Source organism: Equus asinus, chromosome 29 (genome assembly GCF_041296235.1).
Source record: "Equus asinus isolate D_3611 breed Donkey chromosome 29, EquAss-T2T_v2, whole genome shotgun sequence".
Classification (NCBI taxonomy): domain Eukaryota; kingdom Metazoa; phylum Chordata; class Mammalia; order Perissodactyla; family Equidae; genus Equus; species Equus asinus.
The window spans coordinates 16588099-16600583 of record NC_091818.1 but is presented as its reverse complement, the minus strand read 5'-3'; positions in this window follow the sequence as shown (position 1 = coordinate 16600583).

The window sequence follows — 12485 nt, the reverse complement described above, 5'->3', positions numbered from 1 at the left end:
GAAGAGGCTTCTGTCAGCAAAGAAGGGAGTTAGTTAGAAATGGACGTTGAGTAGACAACCAACAGTATTGCCATGGGGATAACAGACACTGCTCTAGAAAGAAGGAGCAGCTGCAATTGGAGGCCCTAGAAACTATCTAGAGGTCTAAGATATAAGAACTCACCAACATGCTTTAAAAAGGTGGGATAGAAAGAATTTGTTGTTTTCCTTTTCCTAATCTTGAAGGAATTGTCAGTCAAGGTGCATTTGCTATCATTGGCCAAGGGGTGAACATGTAGTCTTGGCACTGAGAAGTGACCTCAAGTGTTACAAGTCACTCAAAAAGCTTCCATCCATCCCCTCGCACCGCCTTCCACAAAATCACCGTAAGCAATGTGCTTTCTGTAGAACAACATTCTGACCAAATCACCCCCACCAGTCGTTTTACATAGAAATTCTAGAGCTGTCACTTACAGCAACTGAACAAATTACTTTCTCCTGATATCTGAATCTCAAACAAAGTAATAAAACTCCTGGAAATGGTTGAACCTACTGTATTCAGATTTAGGTGTCCTTTAGTATCCTACCTGGTACATGTTCTGCTGGATCCCTGGTTGTTCAAACACTTTTTTAGATATATGAGCAGCTCGATATTTTAATAAACTCCTTTTCAGATCAAGGTCAGCAGAGTTGCTGTTGCTTGCAATCAAAGAACCTTGGCTGTCACAGACGGAATACTGCCTGTGAGAGCAGAGAGGGGACAACCCCCACTTTTTAAAAACAACTCGAGTTCTATCCACTAAAAGATTTTTATAAGCCCATTTGAACTACTTTCAAGTTATTCGGGCCACATTTTTAACACTAAAATCAGCGCATGAAGGTGAGAAACAAAAAATCTACTTGAGATCTTGTACTAACCGACATCCTCAGCTCAACCCGTGCTTGTATCCGCTTCTCAGCGAGTAGATGTGAAGGGAACCTTGCAGCCCACTGGGTCCATGTGCTAGAAAATTGCCTGGTAAACAATGCGTGACCCTCCTTCTGCCTCTGAAGTAAAGGAACACGTTAGTTGTGTGGGAGCGTTCAGAGCTGGGATGATTTTGCCCGTTTCTCTCCCCTCCCCCTAGAGATTCAGCTGAACAATGTCTCTCAGTTGTGAAAAACAAAATAGAAGGCAATTATTACTAGGAAAACTAGACTTAATCTTAGCTTTTTAAATGACACTAAAGCCCTTTCTCATTCAGGTACTGGCTCATCACTACAACAAGAACCAAGGGCGCCTCTGTTAAGCAGGGCTTATGAGGTAAGGCCCGTGGTAGACAGCCAGTCCTATTGAGGTAATGATATTTCATTACCTTGCGTCAAACCAATACACCATTATAATGATCTGAGCACTAGAATAGTGGTAGATTCAAACTAATAGCCCACAAAATCCCAGCCTATAAAACAAAGCTGAGTTTGGTTGTAGGCACAGAGAGCACGCCGTGGGGCCACGGACAGACCTGGGAGGGAGCCTTGCATTTGCAATCGCATATTGATGCCTCTGCACCCTGCGAGGAAAATCTGGAAAGGCACTTGTGTATTATGACATGCCCATTGTGAGAAATGGCCTGACTGTCACTTGGGCACTGTGCTGTTCTCCTGACATCTGCATGGTATATTATCGTACTGTAGCCACTCAACCCAGTGTTCAATTAAAAGAGGGTTTCTTAGCAACCAAAACAATATTATTGTGCACCCGGGGGAAAAGCATCAGATTAGCAGAAAACCCAGATTCCAAGTTCTGAATCAGGACTTCCCACCAAACACATGGCCTGTCCTTGACGTGAAGAGGTCTCTGAGGCCAACGCTGCACGCGGGGCTTTCCTCCCAGGCCACAGCACGGCTGGCATCCTGCAGCGGGTGGGTGCCAGGTGGAGCACCAGCACCAAGGCTGGAAACAAGAGCAAGGCCTATAAGTGACTGGGTGATGGGAGGTGGTGTAGGTGGCCCAGAAGGCACCATCCCCGAAGGACCGGCAACATACTGTCACACAGCAATCTGCCAGGCGCAGATCGTCCCAGCACAGTCCCAGGCCTCCTTCTACTTTCTCTGTTTCTGGATCCACCTCCCTCTTGTGCTTCTTAACACCATTTTAGTGGGTGTAACACGATGTCCTCAGAGCTCTGCTCTTTCCACAGTTTGAGTCCCTCCCCCAGGAGCTGGCAGGCGCCCTTGTCCTGAGGGAAATTTGCTGGGGCTGAGTTTGGAAACGGCTCTGTCTGGGAGGAGGCACAGAGCAGACCGGGGTTCTTCTGCACCGGGGCCTGTGGAGCTCCAGGTATGGGAGAGAGACAGAAAGGGCTCCTCATTTCCCTCCCTCCATCTGCCATTCTAGACTCTGGGAGGCACACTAGGATCGAGGCGCTTGCTCTCAGATCCTTCCCTGAGCCCCAAGTTCGATAAAACCTTCCTCCCATGTGTTCCCAGAACAACCTGGACTTATTTTTGCTATTTCTTACTGTGGCAGCACCAACCACATCTCCGTGTATTGAAAATGCCCAGAATCTCTGCTTTGTGGAGATGAGAACTTGTCTTAGTCACAGCTTGTGCCCTCTGTGTAACACAATGCCTGGCAGGGAAAAAAAGGAGGTGAAAGAAATTCAACTCCCTCACACACAGCGCAGTGAAGCTGTGCTGCAGGGGACACGATGGTGTCCTTGCCTCTCACAGCCTGCAGCCTAGGAGAAAATGGGTTGTGGCTGAGGATGGAGGTGGGGGTTCAGGCACCCACCCTGGGTGCCAGTGATGCTGTGGGCAGGGAGGAAAGCAGCTGGAAGGGACATTCAGTGTTGTTGGCGTGTGCTTACAAGCTGGAGAAAGGAATCGAAGCCTCTAACAGAGGGAGAAGCAGAGTGCGCCCATCTTCCCTCCAGAGGAGCCTGATCAACGCGATTGCTCGGATGTTCACTCCTGACCTTTGCTGTCTCTCCCCTAGGACGCCTTTGAAACCCCACTCAAGCTGGATTAACAAATGAGGAGACTTGGCAGTCCCCTTGGCAGAGGCAGAACAGTGTAGGCGCCTCAGGCCTCTAGCTCTCTGACTCTGCTCTTCTCCCACTTGACTCCCGTCGTGTGCTGCATTGCCCTTGTCCTTGGGTGCTGCAAGATGGCTGTAATGGTTCCAGGCATCACGTCAGACATGGCGCAGGGGCTGAACTGTGTCCTCCAAAATTCATATGTTGAAGTCCTAATACCTCGTACCTCAGAATGTGGCTGCATTTGGAGGTAGGGTCTTTAAAGAGGTGGTTAAGGCAAAACAAGGTCATTAGAGTTGGCCTAGTCAGTCTCATGTCCTTATAAGAAGAGAGTGGGACACAGACACTGAGGGAAGACCATGTGAAGACATGGGAGAAGACAACCGTCTGCCAGCCAGGAGACAGATCTCAGAAGGAACCAGCCCTGCCGACACCTTATCTCGGACTTCTGGCCTCCAGACTGCGAGACAACAAGTTTCTACTGCTTATGCAACTCAGGCTGGGACTTTGTCACGGCAGTCCTAGCAAACCTACACGTGGTCACAGCCAGAAACACAAAGGGCACACTCCTTCTCCCTTGTGGTTCTGCCCCCAACAGACTTTGCTTCATGTCTCGCTGGAATCAGGTCTCAGACCCCTTCCTGGTCAGCCTGGCAAGATGGATGGGATTGCCGTGGTCCAATGAAACTCCTCATGGAGAGGAAATAGGTATGGGGAAGGAAGCCCACACGTTCAGCGCACAGCCCCAGGAAGAATAACTCTCTGTTTCTCTGTCATTTGCCACTCAAATTCAGGCAATAGCAAGATAGGAAGACCACATGTGTGGAAAATGGGCCACGGAATTCATTATTACAGCCGACTGTGTTTCTGTTAAAGTATGTAGGTCTATTTGATTTGTGTGGCAACCAACAACCATTTACCTTTGAAATCAAATCTTATTTGCAAAAAAGATGCAGTTTCTACAAAAAAGCATCACCCAATCTTTGTCTTTTGAGGTCACGTGGCAAAATGTTCTTTGTCGTCTCTCAGGGCTGTCTGGGCGGTGGACAGTGCTCACACAGACTTGATGCTCAGCTGCTGAATGGAGATTCCTGGTTACTTTAAGAAACTTTGTTTGATGAGAAAAAGGAAGAATTGAGTGAAATTCTGGGCAATGTTTGGGAACCAGATAGAACCAACCAAAGCTAACCAACAGATTGAGACATCAGGTTTTATTCCTCAGCAGTGACTACATTCAGGCTTTGATTGGTCCCTCTGCCCAGAGGTGACTATACGCCTTCTGTGCAAAGAGGTGGGCATTTTGCAAATTTGGAGGAAGGCGTTAGATATGCCGTCCTGCCGTGCCCAATATCAGGAGTGTTGCTGGAGTTCTTCCTGCCCCAGAGCCTGCCTGCGCTGCCCGCAGCACCTGCTGAAGGGGAGCCCTCAAGCAGCCACGTGCTAAGTAACACAGCCTCTCTCTGCAGCCACATCATATTGATTATCAGTAGATGACTGATCCATAGGCAAGCCGGTGTCTCTGCTGGTCAATGACATCTGCCTCAAAAAATACGGATGTGCTAATCAGATTCTTTGTGCGAGAAACCTGAACAGTGAAACTGAATCAAGTTAGCAGCAAGAATAGTATCTGAAAGGATGCAAAGAGAATGCTCCCAGAACAGCGGGAGCTCCGTGCATGTACTGAAAGGATGAAAAGAGCTCGGAGTTCATGTTGATCACGGCCAGCTAAGTTCTAAAACAGCAGGAACTAAAAGGTACAGAGCAGGTGGACAACATGGCGGCCCCATTCCAAAGTCAGCTCCAAACACCAGACTCGTATGGAAACGCTGCTGCCACTGCTCAGACTATTGGGGAATCTTCAGGGCCTTTCTTTAGGGCCATGTGTCTTGTCTTTCCTTGATGGTGGATTTTCTTTTCTCCCAGGGTTGTGTATGGCCAAGTCTTATGCACACAGTGTGTGAATCAACCAGCTAAAGAAACTGACTGAGCCTGTCATTGGGCTTCAGTTTTCAGATCTGTGGATCAGGGTTTTGGACAAGGGTCACTGAGGTCGGTTCAAGTGCTAACATTCTGTCACCATGATTTTCACCAACGCTCTCTCTTCCTCGCTGTAACATGAAGAAATACAGGAAAACCTCCCAGGAGTATGTGACCCTTTTTTTTTTTTTTTGAGGAAGATTAGCCCTGAGCCAACGTCTGCCACCAATCCTCCTCTTTTTGCTGAGGAAGACTGGCCCTGAGCTCACATCCATGTCCATCTTCCTCTACTTTATATGTGGGACGCCTACCACAGCATGGCTTGCCAAGCGGTGCCGTGTCCGCACCCAGGATCCAAACCAGTGAACCCCGGACTGCCAAAACGGAACACGCGAACTGAACTGCAGCGACCACCAGGCTGGCCCCAGATGTGACCCTTTAAAAGGCAGATCTTGGCAAACTTGATGAAAAACATGAAATTTAGAAATCACAGCTACTCCCGGCAATACCAGCAGACTATTTTGTCCCTTGGCCCTGCCCCAGCTCTGAGCTTCTGGTCTTGATCTGGGACAGCAGGCCGCTCTTCTCTTGTATCCTGGCTCCCTTCTAGGCAAAGAATGGATAGAGTTAGCTTCTGCAACATCTCCAACATGGACTGGGGGACCAACATACCAAATTTCAGAAGGAGACCTCACCACGGGAATGTGTGATTGCAAACAGCAACTTTCAATTTTCTGATTTCCCCTGTTAGCATATTTCCCATAAACCTAATCCCGGGAGACCTGTGGGTAAAAATGCAAAAACACAAGTTGAACCAAAATTCCCCAGAAGAGGGAAGCCAGGGAACTGTGGAGAGAATGCAAAGACGGTGATACGGTTGTTCTGGGCGATTGTGAAAAGAGGAAGCAGGACACTGCTCCTGCGCCAGTGCTCGCAGACTCGTGCCCAGTTAGCTGGCCAGTCAGACCACGGCATTTCTGGACAGACACGTCTGGCATTCCAGGATTTTCTTCTTAATCTTCTTCGGTGCTGGGTGCTCCTGCTGCTCAGGTCTGAGGCTGAGGGTGGGGATTAGATATAATACCTTCCCTGATTTGGAGGCATACTGTGGAGTTCACGTCTGCTCTCTCGATCACCACATTTTCAAATCTCTATAGAAAATGTCAGGAAAAATTACGTTATAAAGGTTTCTGAAGTGAAGGCTGGACAAGGGGAAATAGCGAGAGTCCTTTACTTGCCTGTCCACTCCTCTGCGCCACTGGAGTACGATTATGCAGGCGGATTCAGGACAAAGCAAGGTGGGTGGCTGGCCAGCTTGAAGGGAAAATGTATGCAAGGCAGGCTTTGGGACATTATGTGAGCTGTTTTCTGTAATCCTCCTTACTGACAGACGCACACATTTGGGAAGGATTTAGCTCCTGCGAGGTAGATAGAACTGAAACCTCTCATGAGGAAAAACGATAAAGAAGCAGTGTCTGTAGTTCACCAGCTTTTCTAGGAAGAGCTGTTTACAAAAGCACCCCACTGGGCTCCACGTCATGTGACTGCGTCGCCGCCAGTGGGCTCAGCAAGGCCTCCCAGCACCGACCGCCAAGGCTGCTCTTGTTCTAAGCATGCCCAGGCTGAGGGGAGAGGAAAGTCGGGTGACCTGTGGCCAGGCAGAGGAGGATGGGCAGGGGCTTCTGTGACTGACTGCTTAGCTCTCGGAACCTCGAATTCCTTCAGACTCAGTGGCAGACAAAAACCACCTGCTTTTTACAAAGATGTAGAACCGGGACTCCCGTCCATCGCCAGTGGGATGTAGAATGCTTACAACCACTTTGGAAACAGCTTGGCAGTTTCTGCAAAGGTTAAACACATACCTACCATAAGGTCCAGCCATTCTGCTCCTAGAGATTCACCCAGAGAAAAGAAAGCTACTTCCATGCAAGGACTTGTACGTGAATGTTCGTAGCAGCTTTGTTTATATCAGCCCAAACCTGGAAACTTCCCAAATGTCCATCGACAGGTGAGTAAAGAAGTGGTGGGAAATCCATACAATGGAATAGTACCCAGCCCAAAAGAGAAATGAACCATTCACACGTGCAGTGATGTGGGTGCACCTCAAATACTTATGCTGAGTGAAAGAAGCCAGATTAAAAAAAGAGCACATACTCTGTAATCTCACTGAGACAAAATTCCAGGAACTGCAGACTAGTCTATATGACAGAGAGCGTGTCTGGTGGCCTGGGGATGGAGTGGACAGCAGGAAGGGATTCCCACGGGGCCGGAGGAGGCTTCTGGGGTGATGCATGTGTTTGTACCTTTATTGTGATGATGGTTTCACAGATGTGTGCACCTGACAAAACTTATCAGTTCTATCCTTTCAAAATGTGCAGCTTACCATTGTCAATAAACCTCTGCCCCTTCTCTCTCCCACACATACACTGTGTCAGGCCCACGCTGTGCTCCCCGTCTCTCTGTACGAACACTCAGTAGGGTGTTTTGTAAGGATTGATTGGTTTGTGTGGACTGAAGGCCAGAGCTCCGTCTTTCATATTTGTGTCCTTGGCACCTACTGTGGTACCAGGCACACAGTAAATGAGTGTTGAATGAATAAATAAAGAATTTAAAATACTCAGTCTGCCTCTTCTAAAACACTAGATACCAAAGTAGGGACAAGATATATGCTTAACATTCAATAAAGAACGGATGAATGGATAGATGGATGGAGGGAGGGATGGATGAATAGAGGGAGGGATGCGTGGGTGGATGAATGGAGGGAGGGATGGATGGATGGGTGGAGATCCATGGGCCTGACCACACCAGAACCTGTAGCATCTGAAGCTATATTTCTCGATGACCCAGAGTTAGCTTCAGAAATCTCCCTTTGAGCTCTTCCTGGTAGCCACGGTGCCCAAGGCCAGCAGTCCAGACGCCCTGCTTCCTCCACCTCAGGTGCCACCAGGTCCACTCCACCCCAGGATCCTGGTTGAATCCCCTTTGTAACATCAGGACTTTTTCCGGACCTTTCCAAATCAATACTTCACCTAGAGAATATTCTACTTTGTCAGGGTACTGAGTGGGAAAAAAATGGAATAAATTATTCCAGTCTGATGCCTTCTTTTCTTTCTAATAAACCCCAATTTCCCAAATTATAATTAAAAAGAAAATATTGGAGCACAAACAGCATTATAACATTGAATTGCTGTATTTGGTGGAGTTTCCTCTCTAAATCCACATCAATAGGCAATTTAACAATAGGAGAAATCTCAATGGGAGTTCAACAGATGAAATTAACACAGCACACAGCTCTGGACTAAAATATTTCTTTGCCCATGTAATTGCTTGCAGCCATCCTTGTGTAAAAGCCCCCATCAGATTACAGGATTTGTTGTATGTAAATTGAAGACTAAATGGTTGGTAGCACCTTTCAGCTCTGCAATGCTGGAAATGAGTTTTTTAATAGGAAATTAGATTCGTAATATTTTAGTCAACAAAAATGTGGAAAAATTCTGCATAAAGATGAGAAAATCATTCATGCAAAGAGACTTTTAGAATCAAGACTGAACAATTGTTGAAATTTGTGATGGTTATTCACGGAAGAATTTCTCTACATTTCTCCTGGGCCAGAGTCCAGGGCAGAAAAAATGATTTTCTTCATACCTTTATCACAAGATTCTGCCACAATTATTGTTCTAGATAATGATAGCATAGTCCCTTCCTGCAGAGCTCCCTACAGTTTGTGTGTGATCTGGAAGTTTAAATCAGCTGCAGGGCAGGTATATATCATAATGCATGGGCAAGGACACAGCCTAAGAACACTTGCATGTGGCCCCTGGAAGGCCGGGGTGGGGGACACGGTTGAGGGGGCGGGGGGAGGCGAGATCTTGGTGTCTGACCTCCTTGCTCCAGCAACCGACCTGCCTGGGTTCTAGCAACCAGGGCTAGGCAGGCCTTACCTGTTGTTCCTGGCCAGAATAAAGGCAATTTGATCCCCGGGTCTCTCTCATCCCAGGAAAAGTGGGCTTGGGCATCCAATTACAAGCAGGCAGTGCCAGCAGAGAGGACAGCCAGGGCAGAGAGAATGGTTCTCTAGGGCTGGTCACAGAGGCCCCAGGTGCCGTGCTGAGGAGGAGGACCAGAGGTTTCCTTTTCGGAGACAATGCCTGGAAGGAGCCCTTGAGCAGGGGCAAAGCTAGGTTTTGTGGAATAAGAAACTCATACAATGAGGGGAGCTCTCTTTATGAAAAGAATAGAAAATTATGAATATCCCACTGGGCACAAGGTCTCCGAAGGGGCCTCACAACGGAGGGGCCCTGCAACTTAAGCTGAGAGAGCCGCCTTGTGAATCTGCCACTGCCCACAAGACACACAAGAGGGGGAACTGTTCATGAGCCTGCGACCCAGGGCTGGGGAGAAAATGCCACCAAGAGACGGGTTGTTTTCTTCACCAAGGTTGAGGGACAGGGACGGAGTGGGCAGAGCCGTGGCGTCTGAGGCTGGTCCCACACAAGACCTGTCAGCCCTCCTCCAGCAGAGTGTGCTCCAGCAGCTGGCACAGGCCTGCGGAAGCTGCGACGCCCCCTCCAAGGCGGCCGTTCAGAGAGCTGCCCCGAGGCAGCAGGACAACAGAGGACCGACAATCAAGGGCAGAGGAGCCTGAGAAGGGGCCTGTGTCCTCCCCTGCTCAGTCATGCAACTCTTTAAGCGCTGTTCTTCCCTGTGTCGGAGGCTGACAGGGCTGAGAGGGAGCGAGCAGTGCCCAGTGGGGCAGCCACAGGTGAGGCGGTTTCGGCAGCCAGAGCTGCTTCACTCAGCCGGTTTCACACTGTCCTGGTTCAGTATCCAACTTTGTCGTGGTTCAGAGCATTGAGTCTACTCAGAACCAATCTGCCTGGGTCTGAGTCCTGGTTCTACCTTCTCACCAGCTGTGTAACCTTAGTTTTCATCTCTGTAAAATACTATAATAGCATCTACCTCATAGGGTTATGGTGCATTGATGTACATAAAGCACTTAGAACCATGTATAATAAATATAAGGTACTATTATTGTCTGTTCCCTTTAAATGACAATTATCCAACCTGATGGATCTCAAACATGGTGTACTTTGTCATCAACTGGCGATACTTTTTAAGTAAACTTTTTATTGAAATACAATGTTGCATATAGAAATGCACAGAAATCGTAACTGCACAGCTTAATCCATTTTCATGAAGTAACTAGCATCCAGACCAAAATGGTGTATTGCTGCATGTGACATGCTTTCATAAGTGCAGATTCTCCATGGTCTTTCCAGAACTTCTGATAATGGAGAACAGTCTTAGAATGCCCAGCCTCACTAACGAGCACCCACCAGGGACCAGGTGTGGGGAGAAAAGCACGACAAACATATGGATTGGCACATCATTCAGACAATATTTGCTTAACAATTTAATTCAACTGAGGGGAATAATGCTTGAGGTCAATGACAGGTCAGGTTTCAGCCATAGGACAGACCACATGGCAAAAGGGCCTTATTCAACTTAGATAATGTTGCTCCATAACAAATTCCTCCCAAATAGCATCCGCTACCTCTGAGCATCCATGCAGGGATTGGGTGAGACGTGGTGGGGTCGTCTATCTCAGGGTCTCTCACAGGTGGCACTAGTGATGCCAGCTGAGGCTGCAGCGTCCTCCCAGGGCTCAGCTGGGGAGGAGTCTGCACTCCCCCGTGGCTGCTGGCAGCACTCCTCATAGGCTGGACTGACGAGGCCTTGGCCCCTGCCGCATGGGCCTCCCTACAGGGCAGCTTGTCGTATCAGAGGGAACATGCAAGGAGAGCCCGGGAGAGAGTGCCACCAAGATGGAAGTCACAGGCTATGATAACCTAATCATGGAACAGACATCCCATCACTTGCTGTAATTTATTCACTAGAAACAGGTCACTAGGTGCAGCCTGCTGACGAGAGGGGCAGGTGACACACGGGAGTGAATAGCAGGAGGTGGGGATCGTGGGGAGCCATCAGGCAGCAGCTTAGAGCAGGTCTCTTTCATAAGCTGAGCACTTTTTCCCTTCTAAACTGCATCTTAGGAGAAGAGAAGAGTGGGTCCTGGATGCGTGGGGGCCGCTCCAGCATGGCCTTCTCTCCCGCAGCTCAGCCCTCACACTCAGCGGCCGCTGGCGTGGTGATGGACAGCGTGTGGGCTGGGCTTGGAACCCAGGCGGCTAGGTGCTGCCTGTGTGTTGGGCAAGTTACTTAAGCTCTTAGGGAGCCTTCCTCTGCGATGGGAAGTCCCTGCTTCCTTGAAGGGACTGTGAGCAATAAATGAGTTGGCATCTACATAACACCTGATCAGTAACTGGCACTCTATGATTTTATTTCCCTGACCCCATGATTTAACGTATTCGTTGTCCTTCTGTTGCCTATCCTGTTCTCTTCCCTACAACTTCTCAGGGCCCCCCATCAGCTCCTGAGGCTTTCTTCTGTGGCTTCCTTCTCTGATCTCCCCTCATCTTAGAACCCACACCACTCCCCACCTACTCTGCGCGTCTCCACTTTAGAGTTCAGTAACTTAGCACTTTAATGGATATGCTCTTTTATTTTTGGCTAATTGTTTTCTAATTCTTTGCTGTTGAAATGGCATCTCCTCCTAAACAGTTCACTGTTTGAAGGTAGGAGTGTGGCCAAGAGATATATATTTTTTAAATATCTGGCATAGTATTCAGCCATACTACCTTCTCAATACTTGCTGGGTTGATTTGAACTAGTTCTTATCCCTTGGTCGGAATGAAATTGATTCTAACATGTTGCCTTTCTCCACTGCTGCCAGGCACGGAGTTACGGGACTGACAAGCTGACGGGTTCTAGAATCTGGACTTGCTTTAAATTAATCACTGAGTCAAGAACACTTCAGGGAAGCCACCATGAGGAAAGTACCATGAGGGATACAAGGAAACACAAAGCATGGTCTTTGCCCCCAGGAAGCTGACAGACCAGTGAGACCAATAAGACGTGAGCATACAAAAGAATCGCCCACAACAAAAAAAAAAAACCACACACTGAGAGGCGCTCAGTGGAGCTTGGTGTGGAGAGAAATTATGAGGCTGGAGTGGCTGGGAAGAGTTCTATAGCAAGGAGATAGAAATTGAGCTGGACTTTGAGAGGTGAGTGGATTCAGGCAGGCAGGAAAGGCTGATGGTGACGGGAGGGGCCAGGGAGTCCTTCCAGTCCAGAGTAACGCCACGGACCCAAGAATCAGATTGGAATGCAGGATGTGACCTCAAACATTTTGCCATAAACTGTGAGGATCTATGAGACTCTTGAGCTGCAGAATGACTTGATAAGGTTAGCTCTGAGGAAGGCAGGTTTGGTTTCAGAGTACAGCCCGAACTGGAAACTGCAAGTGTAGCCGGGAGCGAATAGTCTAGAAAGTCAGCCCTGGTCCTGACCACCAGGGGCGATGTGGGGGTCAGAGTCGCTGTGCTCCTCAGGCCTCACGCATCCACCTGCACCGCTCACGCACAGCTGGATGTTACTCCTACACGCCGG